This window comes from Lissotriton vulgaris, chromosome 4_1 (genome assembly GCF_964263255.1).
Source record: "Lissotriton vulgaris chromosome 4_1, aLisVul1.2, whole genome shotgun sequence".
Lineage (NCBI taxonomy): Eukaryota > Metazoa > Chordata > Amphibia > Caudata > Salamandridae > Lissotriton > Lissotriton vulgaris.
Genome location: NC_141691.1, coordinates 750262251 through 750281292, shown reverse-complemented (window position 1 = coordinate 750281292; position 19042 = coordinate 750262251).

Below are 19042 nucleotides of genomic sequence, written 5' to 3'. Positions count from 1 at the left end.
CAGTGCATTAATTTTGGGTAACAGTAACGCAGATGGTAGGAAGCATGGTGGGCATTATCATTGAATGTACTGTCCGTACCTGCTTGTTAGGACTTATTCGTGATGTACGCGCCACTAAGCGCAAATTTTGCATAATTGCTTTGCTTCTAGCTAAGCGTAGAATTTTGATGTGCTGGGGCAGCAGAGAGAGCCCAAAAGTGTGACAGTGGATTTAGGATATGACATATTGTAAAGATGCTCTGAAAACTTATGAGAAGAAGCTGCCTACGGGTTCCAAGCCTAGAGACTACTGGAAGTACTAGATTGAATATTTGCAAACGTACCAAGTTGATTAATTTCCGTATAATACCTGTATTGTAGCAAGTGTATTTACAGGTATCATTGTCAAATCGTCACAAACTGGATGATGGATGTTGTTGTACAACGGTCTGTATTTAGTTCAAATGTTTGGACATTGTATGTCTTTGAAAATGCTAATAAAACAAGCATTTACAATGCAACGGTTTCGCCTTTGCAAAAGTTAGAACGATTGGCATTGTAAATGACATAATTGTTATTTATGTGTTGGTTTTGAAAACAGATAAATAAACGGCATTGTAATTTACAATGCCAATAGCTTAATCTCTCGCAAATGCCACACACAAAGACACAGCACTACACACACACAGAGCCCCCCCCCCACACACAGAGGCACACACACTCACACAGAGCCCCACACACACAGAGCCCCACCACACACAGAGCCCGACACACACACACACAGAGCCCAACACACACACAGAGCCCAACACAAACACACACACACAGCCCAACACACACACACACACACACACACACAGAGCCCAACACACACAGAGCCCAACACACACACACACACACAGAGCCACAGAGCCCAACATACACACACACACAGAGCCCAACACACACACAGATCCAGGCAGAGATCTTTGTGCACACAGCCAGTCACTGGACTGCACAGTCATATGCAAAAAACATAATTTATCTCAAAGATGCAAGTTCTCAAAAGTGCAGGCAGTATTTACATATATATGGTCACTCCAGGTGTGAAAATCACAAGGCCAAGAGAGTAACCCTTGGGCTTAACCAAACATTTTATGGAAAACACGAAGCGCATCTCAAGTGCAAGTCACGATGAAGTTATAAATAGAAAATATTCCTTTCTAGATTGCACCTTTGCCAGATCCAATAGAACTTCAGTGATTACATCTGACCTATGCAAGCTGGTGCTATGGTTATTTTTTAAATCTTATTTTTTTACTGCCACGATGGTTCAGAAAAATAAAAAGATGAAAAAAAAGAAAATACACCACAAGCTAAACATGGTGACTGTACACTTGCAATTAAAAAATTATATTAAACAAATGTACCCTTGCATATAATTCTGATAGAACAGTGTCGTCCAAGTGCTCTCTAGCAGGCAATGGTACTCTGAATAGGTACAGAATTTTATTTTTAGTTTTAATGCAGATCACAGAAAATATGATTCTTATTTGCTCAAAAGAGGGCACTATCGACTTAGAATATTTAGACAGGTTTAAACAACAAGGAGGAAATGCCGCAACTCATAGTGCCGACCTGTCCCCTACACCATGCTTTATGATGTAGGGTGAAGACGCAAAACCTGAATGGTAGGGCTACAGCCCAATAAAAGAAGAGGGGAAACACAAGGCATATATGTATAAATGTATGTATTTTTTAAGATGTTCTTTTATTACATGAGGCTTGTGTTGTGAACAATTTAAGCTGCCTCTATGCACTACCTAAAAAAGAAAATCTTTGTCAGGCACACACAAAGCGGACTACAACAGGCGCACACAATAGACAGCAGCTGAAATAAGACACTGGGCTGAGTCCCAAAATACCCGGGGCTTCAGTATAGTGGGTATAGGAGAGAACGGGCGGGTGAAGGCACGGGTGTTCCCAATACTGGTTAAGTGACCTGAGGCAGCCCCAACCGTGAGAGAGGAGGATGGCTCCTTCCTTCAGCAGCAGAGGTTCCCTCAGCATGGACCGTGCAGAGGTGGACCCCCAGCTGCTGACTCACCCCCAAGCGCGGCCGGGTTCACGGCCAGTCTAAGGCGACGGCTGCACTCAGACCTCGGATCACGTGACTCGGTCCCTGCTTAGATGACAGCGAGAGCTGCGCCGGGTGTTGGAATAAAGGCATAAAAGAGACGCTTGGAATTATTAAACTATAGAATTGAGGGGGCGACTGTATAGCATGCCATGCAAATAATGGTTTTTCTTCAGTTTTAAACAGCGCGATCATGGCCCTACGGAATCAGAGTGCTTTACATGAGCACAAGATTATTATATTACACGAGGACAGATTTTATTTTGTTAGGCACAGGCGATTAAGTAATTTGCTAGAATCATAGGTGGGAGAGATGGCGCTGGAACTCAAACCCGGTACCCCACTTCCGAAGTCGGCTGCTCAGGCAGATAGAACTACTCTACAGTCCGTTTACCTTAAGCATGCCAGAAACTCTTCCTTCGTCTATTCATCAATTTTTTGGTCACCAATATTCATTCTATAATGTTTATGGGACCTGTAGTTTAGTTTTTTCGAGTCTTTATAAAGGCCTACAATTCCCAGCATGCAAAGTACTGTTGGCGATAAAGTCGATACTGACTGAAGGTATCACACATAACCTGTGGAACTAGGCAAAAATGTAATTTTCTTTACAAAAAAGTTAAGGAGGGATCTATCGATCGAACACACTAGATTAGTCTAGACAGAGAAAATAATGTGGACACACATCCCTCGTTTGTTTTAAGTTCATTGCTGCTGCTCCGCAGGGTGACTTCAAATAGCACAATTAGACATGTTCACACAAGTTTTGTGGTGGCAGGGCACGTTTTCCATTTCTCAGACCAGGCCAGGCAGCAGCATTGTGTCCGACCTGCTCATTCCTAACTCGTAACCCAACTGATCGGTTGTTGCAGTACCAAACTTGTGCAGGTTTAGAACATTCAAATACAGACGTGCTCTGCATCGAGGACAGTATGCCTGAAAACGCTAGGCTTTTTTACAAGCCCCTTGCGCCGCCACTTTTAACTTGGGCAAAAGTGGTGCACCCGCGGCGCTAGAGGCGTGTAAATAAGCCCCTCTGTTTTCTAACGTCAATCATGTTAACGTACTGCTATGTCTCTTTAAACAGAACCAGGAAACCTCTATTGCCACACCTGCAGTGCTCACATGGAAGATAGGGGCCACGGGGCTGAAACACAGTTTAATGTAGAATAAGTGATAACATCAAATAAAAAGTGTCCCAAAACACCGTGAATGTAACTGTGGTGTAGAAAAGAAGTTCGAAAACTTTGTATCATCTTGTCTCGTCATTGAGATGACTTCGACAGTATGCCTTCGATTACAGAAAACTGTAATCACGTTAGCACTGCGAGGCCACCCTAATAGGAGAATGCATGATACATCTACCTTTAATTATCATATCAGAAATCTCTGATGTCACGAGAACAATGAAACTCCAATCATGAGTAAGTACTGTTATGGATCAAGATTAACGAGAGCAGCAAAGAAACAGGTGTAACATTGTGGGGCAGGGCGCAACTATTTCAGCCTGGCTCTCGCGCCCCAAATCTTCACCTGACCCCTTTCTCACGCACGTGCACGCACTTTGCTCAACACGCCGCCCCGAGGAGAACTTACCTCGGTAGCTGGCTCCCGGCTTGTAAAACTCGGGGTCTCCCTCCACCCTCAGGCTGAATTTGTTGTACCCTTCCCCAGTGCTTAATTTGTAAAATATGAAGTCCAGGTGCTCAAATGTTTGTCGGAGGCCACACCTACTTTCCCCCAGCTCCATCCACTTACTCTATTGGCTCCACCCACATCCTCAACTGGCCCTGCTAATAGAGGTAATACCCTATCTGAATTTCAGCAATGGAGCCTTCCTCATAGCAAAGTTCTGATAGGAAGGTTTCCCTACCCTGGGAAATTTTGACAAATATTAAATTATAATATATCATTCAACCACATGTGAAGGAGAGCAACACAGAATGTGCACTTGAGAACAGCATGGCTCAGCCAGTATGAGATTAGATCACAAAAGATATTGCAAATTACATTAAGAACACCTTAATAAAAATACAGAAAGAAAAGGTAAACCTCTGATAACTAAAGGGTTTATCTAGCAAATACAGATGTTCTCCACAAAGCACAAAAAGGTCAGCAAAAGATTTAATGTAAAATGTATGTGTAAATCCTATTTAGATGTTGGTAAACATTTGTCTTCATCAGAACATTCTAACTTGCCAGTTGGAGAGTTGAGACACTCTTGTCCCAGGGCACTGGTTTTAAAAGAGGGAGGAGGCCAGGTGAGAACCGAAGTGATAAGTGACTAGTGATAGAAGGAAAGAGGATGGGAGAAGAGAGGGAGCTGATACAGACCGAGGAGGAGAGGATGCTTGAGAAGAGAGAAAGATAGGAAGAAAGGGTTATGAAAATATTTTAAAAGGCAGAAAGAGGATGTTGCAGAGTGTTGGAAAACAGGTAGAGAAACAGGGAAAAGAGATGGGGGTTGACACAGTGACAGAGGCTTGGCCGACATCGGTTCTATTCCTTTCATGTAACCAAGATACACTGACCCGGGTTAGGTTTGGGTGTACTTGGTTATATTTCTTCCCACTGAGTTCCAGTGGCTGGAGAGTAAGGTCCAGTATGGAAGGGGCACCTGGGACACTCTGAAAGCAGTACTACAAAGTGATATATGAACACCTCTGTAGCTCTGTAGTGGAAGAAGGGGGACGTTTTCAAAGGGTCCTAGAAAGGCAGCTCCAGCCCAGACACTGGTAGAAGGCTAGAAGTTAACGATCATAAAACTAAGGAGGTAGGCGAAGAGTTAATGGGAATGAATGCCGTGGGTAGCTAAATTGTCAGGGCCACGGGCACTACTGTGGTGTTTGGACACATCACCAGTGTTCTAGGTAGTGTTTCAGGATCATGTTTCCGGTCCTACCCTGATATTGGTTGAATTTAGTCTAATTACTCAACTTAGACCCTTGTTTGTTGACTGCTAGAAAGGATAATTTTCTGTTTTTTTCAGAGAAAATATTGGTGGTGGCGGCCCAGTTTGAGAATCAAAGCACTGCGCACTTTATGCCACACTGCCTTTCAGATTCCACCCTGCCAACTACAGAAAGCATTCTCCCATGTGTATTTATTTCACACACGCACCCCGATTCTGGCTTTTCACTTGCATTTTGGCCTATTGCTCTTCTCTGACCCCTTCTCTGGTGTGTCATGAGCCTAAGAGGTCTGGGCGGTAAACCAAGAGCATGTACACAAAAGTAATTAGCAAATTAATTGTGTGCTGCTGTAGTCACCATTCAGGCGCGCATTAAATAAAATATTGGTTTAATTTCTGTTGTGATTGTTCAATATCTTTCAACGAGGCGCAGCTTTAGCTGAGCTCAGAACCTCGATAACGTTTCAGTGGTTTCTAATCTCACAAAACACTGTGGTAGCTCCGGCTCCACAATCTCAAAATTCAACGATGCCCTAGCCATACATTATTTCACGATAGGGCGGGCTGCCCGGGGTTAAGTTACACGCCCTGCCCAGCCCCTGCCCTTCCAGCCTCGTCGTCCTGGCCAGGGTGGTAATGAAAACTGCTTGTCACTTTAACAATTGTTAAACACAGTAGGTCAAGAATTATCCGACAATGCACTGATTATTTCACGTGTGCGGTGCCTCAGCTAAAGACGCCTACAGCATGGTTTGCTGAGATTTGAAACTTAATCAAGGCTCTTAGTAGTACGTACGGTTTACTGGTGGTTGGCGGCCGGAGCACTGACTTTATTTAACTGATAGGCCTGATGCAGCTCCTGCTGCCTGCCCTCCACCTGCACGTCGTCGGGCTGACCTGGCTGAACCGCTGATGCCTCGTGGGGTGCGGGCGTGCTGGGGCGTGCACGTGCCATTCTGAAAACAATCTGTGCACGCTGCCTGCCGCACAGCCCCCACCCAGCAGAAACCTAATCCAGCCCAATCGATGTCCAGCCCGGCACCCGCCCACCGGCATCAATGAACTAAGGGCTGTCTCTGCGCCGCCAAAAGCAAATTCGCAATACGCATGCAATATGTAGGATATTGGGTAAATAATTATCATCATATCATTTGAATCTTGGCTCTCACTGCCGTAACACTTCACTGGGACTCACACGAGGGACGAACAAATACAACACTTATTGCCCAAGTCAGTGAGGTAAATATGCCATCAATGCCATTGACGTGCTGATATTTGTAGACCCGGCCCTGATCAATATGTGCCGGTGCTTAAGCACTGCTTCTTCCCTCTGGGTGCCCTGGACGCCAGGATCCGGCTGCAGTGCCCCTCGGACTTGGAGGCTTTTTCCACAGTATCGTCCGTAAACCCAAACGCCGCCCGAGAGGCAGTGAGAGCCAGGAACTGCAGGAGTAGGGTCTGCCACGCATATGCCCTCGCTATGGTATCCGTAAACTTCTGGTCACAGCATGGATCTCGCTGCAGCAGTGGCCCGAACCGGGGGTCCCTCAGAAGCAGCTGGGAGCTGGGTGGGCGCAGCCGAGGCTCAGCAGGCGGCCGGCAGGAGGGAGCACCGCCGGAGGGTCTGCACAGCAGCAGTATCGAGAGCAGCAGCTGGGAGAGACTCACTCTGCTTAACTCTGATCTCCGCCAGATCCCCGACTCAAGTGCTGTTCTGTTTCAGAGGATGCGATTAGCAGCTCCCAATGTTTACTTTACTGAGCAGAATTCACAGGGTTTGGTGAAATAACAGAGCAGAGCGGGGGCACAGGACAGTCTCCAAGACAGCCAGAAAAGATGCGGGCTGCATGGGCTGAGCTAACAGACTCGAAATGAATCCGCCACATTCCCTGCCAAAGTCTATAGTTACCACAGTGGTGGCGGGCACGAGGAATGCCCCGGTCTTAAGTCCGCGGCAGACACTGCAAACATGCGTTTGTGCAGGTGGCGAGGCAGCGTCCATAACGCACACGGAGGGCAAGTGCAGACTCTGCACAGTGACTTAATGAGTCCACCACTTTAAGACATGCCCGCCCTTAAATGTATGTCACTGAGAAACAAGCGGCACTTCAAACGATCGGGAAAGTGATCATATTGTAAAACAAGACGAGAGCGCGACGGAGGAGAGCTCGGGGGCGTGTTTTTCGGGGTCTCCCCTTCCCATTGGCTGGAAGGTAAAATTCCAGCCAATGGGAAGAGGAGAGGGCGGGACTTAAAAAAAGACACGGAAACGCCCCCGAATCGCGTTTTCAGGGGAAAGGGTGATTGACAGCCAATCTCTTCCAATGGCTAGCCTCCATTTATGGAGCTAGCCAATGGAAGACAAGGCGGGACCAAAGCCCCATATGTAGAGACAAAAGATTTCGGCTCCGCCCACCCACTGCTCACGCAGTGGGACGGTAGCCGAAACCTAAAAAAGAACTATAACAATCTTCAGAAAGTTTATATGGAGTAAGAGGGGACCCAGGGTCAAACTCTTGGTGCTTTAATTGGATATTAACAAAGGGGGGCTTGCACTCCCTCAAATTAAAAGATAGTATGAAGCTGCTATTTTAGACTTGACAGTTCATTTAATCGATTTGAAAGAATCAGTAGATAATTTTGGGGGGGATAAAATGGTGCAAGAAATTGGCTCACAGATTCCGATATTTTTAAAAACAGCAAAACTCCCTAAAAATCTAGGTATAAGACTCTCCAGGAATTTTTGTATAGATGACGGATTTTTTATAAGCAAGCAGGTGTTACAGGGGTTCACTATTTAAAATTAGGTGAATGTAAACATTTGGGTCTACAAATTATGACTAGCCATTTGAATAGTTGGAATAAGTGTGGCCTTAAAGAGTTGGGACATTTTATTATTGGAAATAGAGTGATTACCTGGCAAGAGGTTCTAAATAGAAGTGATGCTAGCTGCAAGCCTCGCTTTTTTTAATATAGAACAATTGTTTATTTATTTACTTTTTAAATAGCTTTAATCTCCCTTCAAGTTTCAGTCCCACTAAATTTGTGACTGCCTTACTGGGAGCAAAGTTAAGAGGCGTGGGAAATTGGTGCTGTCTTTTATGCTCCCCGCAAGATTCAATGTGGGTAAAAAAACTTCAAGAAAAAGCCACTCAGGAGACACAAAGTACACTTTCAGATCGGGATTGGCAGGCAATTTCACAGTTAGGCAGCAAGGCCTTAAGAGCTGCTAATTTTAAAATAATGGCCATCTTGTCTCAATGGATGGCTCATTATACTCCCAAAGCACTCCATAAAATCTATCCAAAAGTGGAAAATAGATGCTTCCGTTGTCAGGCAGAAGGGAGGGGAGATTGGTTGCATATTTTTTTTATGTGTCCAAGGCTAGTTCAGTTTTGGGAAAGGATCTTCTTAGCTGTTAGCCCGGAGATCCAGAAGAGGCTAGTTCCCGAAGTCGACGCAGCCCTCTATGGAATTACTAGACAAAAGGGGACCTTAGCAAATGACAAAAGGTGAGGAGACATTTATAGCAATCACTTCCCTTGTAGCACGTTCCGTGAAACTACAGAATTGGAGATCTGCAAAAATACCTATTTATGGGGGGTAGCTATCCAAGATGAAACACATAAGGAAATTGGAAGAAGCATATGCAAACAGAGTAGGCGCCACTAAAAAGTTTACTGCCGTATGAAAACACATGGGGAAGATAGAAAATACAGTGGAAGAAGAACCCTATACTTAACTACAAATCCAAGGAGGTTCTAACACATAAAATATTTTAAAAGGGGAAGGGATATTTTTTTTAAAAAATGTTGGCGAAAAAGAATGCACTTTAACACAGTACATTAGGATGAGTAACTAAGGTTGTTGAAGGTAATTTACACTGGATGCACTTAAGCCACTTTAGCACTGTACTTTTTTTACTGAGCTGGGGTATGAATTATTGAATTTTATAAAATTTGTATTTAATCTGGTCTTAATATGCACTTTATTGTATCTATTTTATGCAATCATTTCTGAATACCGATCAAATTGTGTCTTAGCATGCCCTGTTTTTATTGATTGTTGTTTTCCTCTTAATGCTTCTGCTAATAAAAATAATAAACATTTTTGAAGAGGGAAAATTCAAAAGTCAAAAATAACTTTATTTCGGATCATTGAATCATAAAAAGTGCACACTGCACATATAAGAATACAAAACAATTGATAATAAACAGTTCAGAATAAAGAGAAAAACAATCAAGGAAATTCAATTGGATAAAATTACCTTCAAGCATTAAGCTCCCCTAAAAAAACAAAGACGCATCCGTGTGTAAAAAGGAGTCCTGTCTCTTTAAGCAGGACATCAATGTATGCCCGGAAGAGAGCCAATGGTGGTCGTCGGTGGAGGGTGAAATACCTTGTCTGTTGTAAAATGGCGTGCATGTCCGGAAGCAAGAGACTGGAAGAAGGAAACACCTGGTTTGCCTGGAGTAGGACCTCAGAATTGCGAGAGACTGAGAATACGCCAAGACAAGCAAAGATGCCGAAAACCAGACTGATCCACAGATTTGGAAGCCGACACAGAGGAATGGACCGAAAACTGGTGGTTACCCCTGTAGGACGCTGAGAGGCCTGCTGCAACTCGGGAGAATTGCAGCATAGCCATGGGCGTAGGAACTGTGGGGGACGAGGGGGATATATCCCCCCCAGATTTTGGAGTGGGGGGGACACGGGGGACAAGATTGGGGGGGACGAGGGGACAAAGAATTTCCCCCTCTCCTTTCTGTATTCGCAGGGCCATTAGCACGCGAAGGCGAGAACAAAGGCCCTGCACAGGCTGTACTTGACCTTTGACTTGCCCCCAGTTACCTGTGATCAGGCTGCACGCCTGGTGAGGCGAAAAGGGATTTAGCCACCCCCACCCTCAGTCATCGTGTGTCTCAGCCCGGGCTGCTTGACTTGCTGGGGCAGGGCAGTGTCTGGAGTCTTTTCTCCAGAGGGCTCGAGCTTTTCACAAGTCTTTAAAGGCCATTTACATCCCGCTTGGAACTCGTTAAGGAGGTTTTGTTGTTTGTTCACTGATTCGTATCCCCTGTGTCTCCACTCAGCCTATTCCTGTACTTTGTATTTAGTTTTTACCGCCACAGTGGGAGAATGCATTCAGTGAAAAGGCATCTCACAAGTAGGGATGCCACCTTTTCCCCCCAGAAACGGCCATTTGTTGTGTTCTCCTTTACAGAGTCTTTAATAATATATTGTTACTTAATTTTATTTTTTGTTGTCATTTAGTCTTTAATGTTGGTTTCCAGGAGCTATGACGTACTACTTTATTGGAATCTTTTAAACGTGAATAACTATTTTCCTATGTGGACATTCATTTCTAAGTCTTAAATGCAAAATATACACTGGCACCACTCATGCTGTATTCACTCACACTATTCACCATCATCCAGCGCTTACATGAGGACACCTCTTACTCTGCACATATAAAAAATACACAACTCTCATGAATCAAGACATTTCTACAAAGGCACCCACAGAATACCTGCTCTTTCGGTAGTACTAGATGCCTACTTTATTCCATCTGCAGCAATGGGGCTGGGGTAAGAGGGGAGAGTTGACTGAGAATGTGGAATGGCACGAGGAGGGAGACTATGGCAGAGAATTTAGGGTACGGTGCAGGATTGAAGAACATGTGACAGCTTCAGTCATTCCTGGCTTTCCGTTCACCAGAATGCTTCATCTTGAGACATGTAGTTTTTTTTCTTACATTGCAAGTTGGGTCTCAAAAACCCCAAAATGTAAAGTGTTATTTGATGAAATCCATAGTTGCCAAAGAAGTCAAACATTTCATAAGGTCAGCTGGATGCTGTGATACCACATGTTATAATTTGGAGTCATTAATTTCCAATACTGAAACTGCTTGATCAATTAGTGAAACCAAACATAAGCCCCGCACAGCTATTTTAAGAAGTGCATTTTTCATTCACATCATACTTGTAACAAACATTGTCAAGGCAATATAATATTATTTTGAATAACGTATAGAGAATCTGTTTTTATTAAATTTCACTAAAAGGCAAGGCAGGTAAAACAGAAACAGCAGGGCAAGCTTTTCTAACACAACAAAACCAAATTTACTAAATGAAGTGTGAGTGGTAGTGTGTGTGTGTGTCATGAGGTACAAAGGTACGAATGAGTGCAAGAGACATAGTGAAAATGTGTGTGTGAGTGTATGTTTGTTGTGCATGCAAGTGTGGTGCTGGTCTGGCACACTGGAGGTTATTCTTGCCTTATGGACATGGGCACTAACAGCATATGGATGGGAGGCGTTACCTATGGCCATCTGCAGGCCTTGACATGCTTCTATGAAGGCACTGTCAGTGGCTGTGGGGTCTCAAACTGTCTAACTGAGAAAGCTGATAACCCATTCATACCCAGCAGCAGAGACACAGAACACCCACCACCACACCTGGCTGAAGGTCCTGATATGATGCACATAATTTTTAGCACATGGGCTGGACCCATAGCAAAATGTTGGAACTGATATTTGAGGTAACTATTGTCATAAGATTTCCAGTACTCATTTTATAAATGGGTTGTTAATGGCAAAATTCTGACTTTTGTATACTGAGGGAATTTTTAAAGGTACCCATGACTGTGGCTGCAGTAACCATGGTAACATTCTGGCACTGTCATATGGAATGTAGTCATTAGCCTAAGTGGCTCACCCATGAAAAATTTGGATCTTGGTATAGTGGAATTTATTTCTGTCTTAAGACATTTAAAAGAAATCTGATTAATCCTAGGAAACCAGGCTTCCAAGGTGCACCATGAAAGTACTGGAATATTTCATGAATGCCCTCTGAGGGTCTACTGCGTTTTCGAAATTTTATCCCAAAATGTTTTAACAATTCTCCCTAGTTGATGTCTATTCTCCCTTAAATCATGTACTAGAAATTTGTTAAATCATTTTGCTTGCTGCAATTACATAGATCTTTTTCCTCTATAATGGCTATGAGGTTAGATCTGACCCCACTTCTGTAATTGCTTGTCATATCCCATTGCTGGGAGCAGGACTGGCTTTAAGGCGGTGCAAACGGTACAACAACATCTGGCATGGACTTTGGTGGGGGCGCTGTGTTTAAAAATAATTTTTGGTTTAGAAGTAAATTAACTTCCTTGGGCATCAGGCAGTTTTCAGGCAACAATAAAAATGTCAAGATAACTCTGGTGATTAATGTTCCTAATAATAAGGTTCGAAATTTTGTCTAATGGAAATTTTGGCTCATCGTAAAGTAGTGCGGGGGGTTAATGTGCCTGCTTCAAAGAACGTGTACCCTGCAGATCATAGAACTGAGTGAACTATGAGTAGCACTATAAAAAGTATACATGATTTTTCCACATTTGTCTAATTACAGTGTGAATAGAAATAACAATAAAGCATGCTTACAAACTGTGACTACATGCCTGTCTTTCTCAATGTTTCACTTTAAAACTATCTGATTGTATAAACGGGCGTACGGTCTCATGCAACAGGCAATTTCTATAGGGTCACTGGAAAGACCACACGGTTGTCCCTGTCCCCCCCAGAAATGTAGTGTCTCCTACGCCCCTGAGCATAGCGGGTGAGTCCTGATAAATGGGGATTGAAAGGGTTTTGCAAGGAGGAGGATGGGAGATCACAGGGTACGGGCACAGGGTTGCGTATTACAAAAGAACCCCTTTCAGTGTACCTATCCTTTATTTCAGTTTCTTTGTGTTTTCACGTGCCCAAAAGCCAAAAACTAGGGCAAAAGAACCGACCAACCCCTGAGGTATGTTTGCATAAAAAGAAAAGTGAGCATAATACATCCAAAGGAAGTATGTTCCTGCCTTTGTATTATTTGAAATCTTTATTTTATTTCTTCATTTTAATGACGCAAGTTTTTTTTATTTTTCTCTATAAAAACCAGGAAGGAGACGTGCATGTTATTTTGGTGGAATACTCCCTAGAGAGTAGAAAACTCCCCAGAGTGGCAGAAGAGACCCACTCTTATGTAATTATTTTACATGACCAAGGTTGAGGTGACAGGTAGCCTAAATAAACCCAGAAAAGAAATGAAATACTTACCACTACAATTTCTCTTTTCTCCAAGGCTACTGGCATCATACCATCTTGCGGAACTTCCTAGAAGGAAGAGGAAAAGAGAAGGAGAGAGTCAAGAACAACAGCACAATGCAATACTTACAACTGTAGCTCCTCGTCTATACGCGCCTAGACGCCTCCGGGTATTAGTGCGCATTATAAATCCCAATTTAATTTCATTTCATACATCCGCACAACATTCTTTTTTTTTAAACATTTTTTATTAAGAAAAAACAAAGCATCAGCATTAGCATGGCAATAAAGAGGAAGAATTATGATAGGCATCAGTGGTACGGTAGATAATATCACAAAATACAATCATACATGATGGAAGGACCAGGGCGACGGGGGGTCATCCACTGTAGGGGCCAAGGGAGGCTGACATTTTCCCCACAATCGGAGTTCCATGGGCCCCACAAACAAGACCAATTTTTTGGGACATCCACATGCTACATGTACAGTCTTTTCTCTAAACATTGCCCAGTCCAAGTCTTTTTCCGAATCCTGTACCGTAGGCGGGACCGGAGCCCCCCACCGCTGGGAAATATTCCTCTTGGCCAGCTTTAGACCCAGTGTTACCCACTGGGTCAAGCAAACATTCAAATCAGTCAGTTCCCAGATGTTGAGGAGACACCTACGAGCCTCCACTCGGAGCCGCATTGACAGGACAGTTATGATGATGTCATGTATGTCGCGCCAGTAGGGCTGAATCTGTACACATTCCCAAACTATATGAAAGAAAGCCCCCATCTGGCCACACCCCACCTGCAGCCACCCTCCTCAACCCTTCCAATTCATACCAGTTGGGGCCTCGTTACATAAATACGGTGGAGTAGTTTGAGTTGAACCAGGTGGAGGCAGGCAGGGATTGCTACAACTCTGGGAGAAGAGACCGCCTCCTGCCATTCCTCATCATCCATTTCTATGCCATCCTTAGTCCACTTCTCTTGCCGCCCAACATTCTTACAGCCAACCACTGCAGTTGATCTCCACTTGATTTAGGGTAAGCCACATAAACACAAGTATTAAAAGCGTAATCATAATAACAATAATGAAAAAACATAAAACATATTAAAATATTGTGTCACATCATAAAATTAAATGAGCGCCATATCCTCACCAGGTATCCATAAAAGTATGCAACAGTCATATGTATTAAATGATAATAGCAGTCCTCTTCCTAATGGCCCTTTGGATATATTAACTGTGTTGAAATAAGTGATCTGAGGATTCGACAGAGACTGTAATTAAATAAAAGCTGCTCTAGAAAACCAAATGTTTGCTCGTTTTATAAATGATAAAAGATGGAACCCTCTCAAGGAGACAAAATTAGCAAAAAAACATAAAATGCAGAGTTCTTTGCACAGAATGGCCATCACGGGGACAAGCAGGTACGTTCCTAAAATAAGAGCCCGGAGTGGGGAAGGCCACAAGAAAATGGACAGTACCAAACCTGAGCCTGACCAATAAAAACCTATGATGCTGGGTACCCACCTATATTAGGTATGAATCCAGGCCAGAATTAGTCTCAACGTGTGCTTGTACACTTTGTTTATTAGCCGCCCTCTGCACTCTATGGTCCTCACAATGTGCAAAAAATGTGCTCATCAATGTAGTGGCAAAACTTGCTGTGAAGCTACCAGAGAACCTGAACAATGTGTCAAGCTCCAAAATCCTGGGAGGTGCACTTTAATCATGGAATATCCAGGCAGTGATCCAGTTGTAAAAAGTCAGTAAGCACTGGAACCCATTAGCTCTTCTGGCTACTAGGAATGTATCATCTGCATAAATTAAAGCTGGCACACTACGGTGACATACCCGTGGACAATATGCTCCATGAACCACCAGATGTTTCTCCAGGGCGTCATTTAAAAGTCAAATAGTAATATTTTAGAGCATTGGGTGATTGGAGAGATCAAGGGCTCATTAGTTGGGATGAGTACAAATTCTTAAGACATGATTGGCCCAAAATGTATGTGTTCTACTTAATCCATAAAATTCATAAAAATGCTTGTAACCTGCCAGGTAGGCCTATCATTGTCGCACAAGATAGTATGTTTGAAAACACATCTAAATATATGGACTATTTCTTAAGACTATTCATGGTCAAATTTCCAGCCAATATAGATATACTCAGGGCACTTCTGACTTCCTGAAGCGTATTTTTAATGTGAGCTGATAGAATTGCATGTCTGTGATGAGCCCCAATGTATCCTCTCTGTGTACCAGTATAGAACATTCAGATGGTCTGAGAGTGGCTAAGCACTTTTTGTGGGCTAGACTGCTGTGATATGATCATCATTCTAATATGCTCCTCAAAATGTCTTAGTGGTGTTTGACAAGAAATATATTCTTGTTCAACAACGAACTGTTCGAACAACAGAAGGGAACTGCCATGGGCATCAACTTTGCCCCCCGGCTTTGCTAATCTGCATAGGGGTTTTGGCATCCATGGCAGCAATATGGAGAAATGGACGTGCCATAGAATTTTATGGGTCCGTTTTATTGACAACCTCTTTGTCCTTTGAGTCAGGAGGAGGCTGAGAATTCTGTGGCAAAGATAAATAGGAATGATTTTAATTTAACTTTCACACAGAATATCAATAAAACTGAAATGGAGTTTCTAGATGTCAGGCTTATGACTGAAGATGGGGGAATAGTGACCACAGGGAACAGTACGCTCCATGCGACAAATTTCCACCTGCTACCTCTCAAAGCAAGCATACTGTACGGGGAGCTACCTAGAACAATAAGTGTATGCAGCAACCCTGAACAATATGAAAAAATTGAGGAAGAAATGTTTGCCAGATTTGCAAACAGAAGGTCAACTAAGGAAGTGCTTAAAAAGGCTCAACAAAGAGTAAGTAATATGAAAAAAGAAGATGCTTTGGAAACAGAAAAATGAAAAGAATGTATTTTGCTTCATCGCCACACATCAGGATGACCATAGCTCAGTAAGGGTAGCTCTTAACAAACATTAACACATAGTTTAAAGTGACCCAGTGATAGGGACCCTAATTACGAGGTAACCACAGATCACATACATAAAAACATGCTCCATAAAAGATTAGTCAGTCAGATGTGAGATCAAGAATGAAAAGAGTTTTTGGCTAAAAGCTAAAGGAGGTTTTGTGAAGTTTTTTAAGTTTAAGGAATGCTGCCAAGGGGTTAATCTCTCACATTTTGATTCTCCCTTTAAAAAGAGTAATACAATTAAGGGTACTTTAACATGTCATGAAGTGTCCATGCTAAAATGCCTGTGCCCCAAAATATTTATTGGGAGTAGCACGTTACTGCTGCACCAAAGAATATTGGAGAGCTATAAAAAGAATTATAAAAGCTATCCAGTTGCCAGGCACTTAAAAAAATTCCACAATGGCAATAAAAAGAAAATGAGTTTAGTGTACCAGACTCTATCCATGATACCCCATGAGGGAGAGATAGAGAAAAGGAATTAGGTAAAATGGAGTCAAGATTCATTTTATTAATGGATACTAAAGAGCTAACGGGTCTTAATATTGATTATGAGATGTACACATATTGTAAAATTGAAGACATCTTGGGGTATCCAGTGCCAGACACACCGACAGTTGAGCTACTGGGGCTTAGATCTGAATCCCTGTAATACCTAACAAATGCAGATAAAGGTATATTGTGGCTATGTCTGGGGGCAGCAAAGATGGTGGTAGAGGTCACCTGGAAGAAATCGGAAGCCCCAACCTTGACCCAATGGCACGCCCGAAGTTGGAAAGTGGTCACGATGGAGCGAATGAGCGATATATTCAGGGATAATTTAAAAACTGAGTACTCATGTGGATCTTTAATTAGCTCTCTTTAGAAAGGACATCCACTATAGCCTGCCCATCGCAAACACGGGCTTTACATATCTTCCAAGTTTGAACAGTCCCTCACAACATACCTGAAAACACCCCGAGGGCCCCTTGACCCTGATGCACATACCTGTACCATAGCAGATTCCGGTAGTCATGCTCTATCTCTGAAATACCATTTGAGTATCTAGCTTTATTCTTGTTTCCCTTCTGTATTTCTTCTGTTCGTATAAGGGTGGGGGGATAGGGAGGGAGGAGTGGGGTTTGTTGAGAATGAATTATGGCTATTGTGTATAAGGGACCACTAGAACTGTACTTGAAAACTGTCTCTGGATATAGCAATGTGGAGAAGTGTGGCTCACCGGTTAGAGGCGGCAGACCCAGAAGCAGAGGGCGGACCGGGACCAGGGTTCAATTCCCGACGCGGCAGGGTACGGAACCAATGTCAGCGGGCTCGATAAATCTCGCCTCGGTGCCTCTCTAACCATGGGTCCCACGCTGCAACTCTGGGCAATAGCTTGCTTAATCTCCACAATGGCCCCCTCGCTGCCGGGGATGCCTGGCTTCAGCTTGGGGAAGCCCAATAGGGACCATCTCACAGGGAAAGCCAGGACAGGTTCCCCAGCGGTACACAGCGCCAAGAAACCCCAGGGTGAACGTGCGCTCTACAAATTCACACTAACAAATTCATACTAAATTCATACTAATGGCAGATGAAATGATGGTCTTTATGTTATGAATGTATTACAAGTCCTAGTGACGAAAATCAATAAAAAGAAGTTTGACAACAACAAAAAATAAGATCTATTTTTTATAAATTGATGTATGATTTCTTTTGCAGTGTGTGACTTTCTTATTTCAGTGTTTTGGTACTTCTAAATGCTTTACACTTTGTTAAAGCCTGACTGCTCAAAGGCACGGCTATCCAGGGTTGAGCTAAAGATTTTACAAGTGAGCTGGACCCAAGACGGTATTGTGAGTGTATTACACTGTGAGGTCACAAAACCACACCACATAATGCACCACTTTCCTCACATTTCACTACTATGCCCACTTGGGCAGATGCGTGTTCAAAAGCCACATGAGAAGTGTATCATGTTAAAAACAAGAATCATAATGATGACCAGTGCTTAAATGAATTATTGTGTGATCGAAGAGAACTTCATACTCAACTCCTCCCAGGCTGGATTCCGCAGCAACCACAGCACCGAAACCACCCTCCAACATCTGCATGCTATTAGACCAGGGACACACCGTGGCCCTCATCCTGCTAGACCTCTCCACTACCTTCGACACTGTCTCCCATCGCACTCTTGCAGACAGACTCCATGACGCTGGCATACGCGGAACCGTCCTTGACTGTATCCGCTCCTTTCTCGCCAGCAGAATCCAAAGGATCAGACTCCCACCCTTCCTCTCCGAACCCACAGAGATCAACTTCATAGTGCCCCAAGTATCATCCTTCAGCCCCACGCTCTTCAACATCTACATGGACCCCCTCGCCGTCATCGTCAGACAGCATGGGCTCAGCATAGTATCACACGCCAACGAGACCCAGCTCATCCTCTCCCTCACGAAGGGCCCCGAAGACACCAGACACAGCTTCCAAGAAGGAATAAAAGACATCGTAGCCTCGATGAACAATAGCTGCTGAAAACTGAACTCGGAGAAGACAAAGGTCCTCGTCCTTGGACCCTCCTCCACTGCGTGGGACAGCTCCTGGTGGCCCTACACCCTCAGAAACCCACCCACCCCGACAGACCACACCTAGAACCTCAGCATCATACTCGATTCTTCCCTCACCATGGCCCGCCAGATCTGTTACCTCCACCTGTTTCAACCACTTCTGCATCCTCTGCAAGACCTTCACGTGGATCACACCCAAAGCCAGAAAACCCGTCACCCAAGCACTCATTACCAGCAGATTGGACTACAGAAATGCCCTTTATGCGGGAATTAACAAATCCCTGCTACGAAAACTTCAGACCATCCAGAACATCGCAGCCAGACTGGTCATCGGCACCCCATGACACAAGCACATGACCCAACACCTGCGAGACCTCCACTGGCTCCCCATCGAGAAGAGAGTAACCTTC